This window comes from Panthera pardus, unplaced genomic scaffold (assembly GCF_024362965.1).
Source record: "Panthera pardus isolate Hobbes unplaced genomic scaffold, ASM2436296v1 HiC_scaffold_24, whole genome shotgun sequence".
Taxonomy (NCBI): domain Eukaryota; kingdom Metazoa; phylum Chordata; class Mammalia; order Carnivora; family Felidae; genus Panthera; species Panthera pardus.
In genome coordinates this window covers 26,715,036-26,719,815 of record NW_026526810.1, presented here as the reverse complement: position 1 = coordinate 26,719,815, position 4,780 = coordinate 26,715,036, and positions in this window count along the sequence as shown.

Genomic DNA, 4,780 nt, shown 5'->3' with positions numbered 1-4,780 from the left:
GACGGCTCCTTCTCCGGGTGATGTCCACAGGGACTTGGGCTTCTCGAACGTGGCAGGTGGAGAAGGAAGAGCCTGCAAGAGAAAGAGAAAGCTGCCAGGTCTCTTAAGGCCTGGACTTGGAAGTCCTAGGCATCACTCCTGCCTCTTTCTGTTGGTTAAAGCCTGCCACAGGCCTACCCAGATTCAAGGGAAGGGACATAGGCAGACCCCTCAACCTGTTCCTGACCTCACAACTCAGGCATTCTCCCTTGGAATTCACTTTTTTTTTTTTTTTTGAGAGAGAGAGAGAACACATGAGAGGGGGAGAGGAGCAGAGGGAGAAAGGGAGAAAGAATCTTAAGCAGGCTCCACACTCCGTGTGGAACCCAAAGCAAAGCTCAGTTCCATGACCCTGGGATCATGACCTGAGCTGAAATCAAGAGCCGGATGCTCAACCAACTGGGCCACCCAGGCACCCTGAAGTTCACTTTTTTTTTTTTTTATTTTATTTTATTCTTTTAATTTACATCCAAGTTAGTTAGCATGTAGTGCAACAGTGATTTCAGGGGTAGATTCCTTAGTGCCCCTTACCCATTTAGCCCATCCCCCCTCCCACAACCCCTCCAGTAACCCTCAGTTCGTTCTCCATATTTATGAGTCTCATCTGTTTTGTCCCCCTCCCTGTTTTTTTATTATTTTTGTTTCCCTTCCCTTATGTTCATCTGTTTTGTCTCTTAAAGTCCTCATATGAGTGAAGTCCTATGATTTTTGTCTTTCTCTGACTAATTTCACCTAGCATAATACCCTCCAGTTCCATTCACATAGTTGCACATGGCAAGATTTCATTCTTTTTGATTGCCGAGTAATACTCCATTGTGTATATATATATATATATATATATATATATATATGTATACACATATATATATATACACACATCTTCTTTTTCCATTCATCCATCGATGGACATTTGGGCTCTTTCCATACTTTGTCTATTGTCGATAGTGCTGCTATAAACATTGGGGTGCACATGCCCCTTAGAAACAGCACACCCGTATCCCTTGGATAAATGCCTAGTAGTGTGATTGCTGGGTTGTAGGGTAGTTCTATTTTTAATTTTTTGAGGAACCTCCATACTGTTTTCCAGAGTGGCTGCACCAGCTTGCATTCCCACCAACAATGCAAAAGAGATCCTCTTTCTCCGCATCCTCGCCAACATCTGTTGTTGCCTGAGTTGTTGATGTTAGCCATTCTGACAGGTGTGAGGGGATATCTCATGGTGGTTTTGATTTGTATTTCCTGGATGATGAGTGATGTTGAGCATTTTTTCATGTGTCGGTTGGCCATCTGGATGTCTTCTTTGGAAAAGAGTCTATTCCAGTCTTTTGCCCATTTCTTCACTGGATTATTTGTTTTTTTGGGTGTTGAGTTTGATAAGTTCTTTGTAGATTTTGGATACTAACCCTTCATCTGATATGTCATTTGCAAATATCTTCTCCCATTCCGTCAGTTGCCTTTTAGTTTTGTTGATTATTTCCTTCGCTGTGCAGAAGGTTTTTATTTTGATGAGGTCCCAATAGTTCATTTTTGTGAAATTAACTTTCTATCACCTGCCTTTATGCCTCCCCAGTCATGACAGTCATTCATTCACTCATTCAACAAATGTTTATTGAGCACCTACTCTTTGCCTGATACTCTGCTAGGGGGTGAATATGTAGCAGTATACCAAGTGGAATAAGACCTAGAGAGGTTACGTGCTCATGGGGGAGGCAGAAAAAAGACGTAAACAGGTAACTGATGTGTGGCATGTCAGTAATATGTCAGCAAAGCTGGGAAGATGGATGGGGAGCGGGAGGGATGGGCGGGACGTATGATTTTAAACGGGATGGTTAGGGGGTGCAGGAGCCAGCCCACCGCGTGGCTACCTGGGTAAGGATGTTCCAGGCAGAGGAACGTGCAAGAGCTCTGCCTCCAGGAGAGCACAAAGCAGGCAGTTGGAGAACTTGGGGAGCAGGAGATGAGGTCAGGTGCCCTGGGGGCCTGGGGAAGACTTTGGTTTCACCCTGGGTGAGAGAAGAAGCCAATCAGGCATTTGTGGGGAGGAGTGACGGGGTTCAAGTGAGGTCCCCAGCCTGACACGAGCTGTGCATGTGTGTTAACTGTGCCCCAAACGCTTATTTTCCTGGGTTAAACCATCAGCCTCTGAGGCAAGCTGAGAAATACCATTTCGCTGAAAATGTTGATTTAAGGAAGTCCACTGACACAATGTAACAAGAGCCACAAGGCTGACCACACCCTTTCACTTAATCCCTTGACTGGGAATTCATCCTGGGGAGAGAACTTAATTAAATGGTGGTTGTTTTTTTTCAGGAGTGTTTCCAACAGTAATTTTTTTCATGTTGTGTTTTTATGTTAATAATAATCTTTTAAAAACAGACACGTACAGGGGCGCCTGGGTGGCTCAGTCGGTTGAGCGTCGGACTTCAGCTCAGGTCATGATCTCACGGTTCGTGAGTTCGAGCCCAGCATCAGGCTCTGTGCTGACAGCTCAGAGCCTGGAGCCTGCTTCACATTCTGTCTCCCTCTCTCTGCCCCTCCCCCCATCCACACTCTCTCTGTCTCAAAAATAAATAAACATTAAAAAAATTAATAATAAAAAAATAGGCACGTACAAATACTCCATCGTCTGATTGACTCCCTCCAGTCCAACACTGCCATTGGGTCCAGCACTGGGACCAGGTGCTATAGCTTTACTTGTCATGAGCAGAGCTAATAAGGGGTCATATTTGGTGTGAAAGAGTGGATGTCCACAAAGCAAAGGCCAGAGTGTGTCAAACACCTGCCATTTGAAGCAAAAGACCCGCAGCAGTGCAGCGAGTTCCTTGGACAAGCCACGCCAAACCCAAAAGAATCTCCATCATACACTTGGTTCCTCTTTCTACGTCCTGAGCGGCCGCTGGGTCCCAGCAAAGCATCATCCGTCCTATCCGTGTTGTTGCTTTTAATTCTGTGTGCTCGCAATAGTGTTTTCACTTAATTAGCAGTTTCATTTTGATTATACAGTTCTTTAAGAGTTCTATCCTTCCACTTAGTTCAATTTTTATAGCATTAAAGTAAAACATGAGGTTATTTGATTCAACACTGGAGGTTAGGAAAACAATGACGTTCCTTTGAAAAGCTGTCTGGGGGCCGCTGGGTGGCTTAGCCGGTGAGGCGTCCCACTCTTGATTTCAGCTCCGGTCGTGATCTCATGGTCTGTGGGATCGAGCCCTGTGTTGGGGCTCTCTCTTGGCAGTCTCTCTCTCTCTCTGCCCCTCTCCTGCTCACACTCTCTCTCAAAATAAATAAATAAGTAAACATTTAAAAAAAAATTTTTTTTAATGTTTATTTTTGAGACAGAGAGAGACAGAGCATGAACGGGGGAGGGTCAGAGAGAGGGAGACACAGAATCTGAAACAGGCTCCAGGCTCTGAGCTGTCAGCACAGAGCCCGACGCAGGGCTCGAACTCACGGACCGCCGAGATCATGCCCTGAGCCGAAGTCGGCTGCTTAACCGACTGAGCCACCCAGGCGCCCCTAAATAAATAAACATTTTAAAATAAAATAAAAAGCTGTCTGCACGTTACTTGAGCACAAGCAGCCTGGAGGTTGGGGTGACTCCAAGCAGCCTTCCCGGTGCTCCTTCTCTGGCCGGGTCATGGGGAAAGTGGGGGGGGGGGGGGGGGGGGGCGGTGCTGCCCAGCTACAGGAGGCACGTGGGAGAGCCGGCAAGGTAGCAGACGCGCCCAGGTCTCTGCATGAAGGTCACCAAGCCTCCTCCATCCACAAGCAGGCCTGACAGGTGGGTCTGGCCTGGATTCAGGAATGTTCAGCTCATTTATTCTGATGACCACATTCTGGGGGAAACAACAGGCAGATCTACAGGCTCACTTCCACTCTTCATTCTCACGCAGACCCTCTCCCAGGGGATGTCAGTCATCGCCTTCTTCCGAACCTGTTCTGAGCACCCTTCCAGCTTCCCTGTCTCCACGGCAGCAAGCAGTCAACACTCTAGTCTCCTCCGCATCATCCCGCCTCCGCCCCAAAGGTCTGCTGAGATGTGTCCTCTTGGATCAACTGTATTTTTGCCTAATCTGGTGCTTTCACCCTTTCTTTTCCTACCAATACAGTATGACACGACAAAGATTCCTGCCAAAACCTTAATGCAGAAAATGTCCTTCCTGCTCAGTGCCTCCCAGACTCTGGTAATCTGGCCCTTGAGGCGATTGCCTCTAAAACACAGAGGAACCAAATTTAGCTCATTCCTCCATCGCAGAAGCTCCTCTTGGATGCTTTGGTAGAACAAAGCTTTGCGTTCCACACTGGGTAACTCTGCCAGGATTCATCGCTAAAAGATTTTAAATCCTCTGCCTGAAGTTGAGAGTGCTGATTGTTTTTTCTTCTTTTCTGTAATTTCAAAGAAGAAATTCCCAAGTCTCTCTCTCCTGCTAGAATTGGGGAAGTGAAACATTCCAGGGAGCAGGAAAAGCTTTTCTCATGGAGTAACACCTCCATCTTGTGGCCTTTCTGGTTATTGCAAGTAGATCGAGCTGCCTCTTAATATTTTGACTACTGCTACCATCGCGGATCTGAGAGAGGACTCGAAAAGTGTTCTAATTCAGTTTCCTGTCTGCAAACAGGTAAGGTTTATGAACACCGCTATTGCTTTATTATAACAGCCCAGAGAAGTTAAGAGGCTTGTCCAAGGCCACACAGCTAACAGAGTATCTTACCTGAGGTTACCTGCAATCCTCTGGTCACT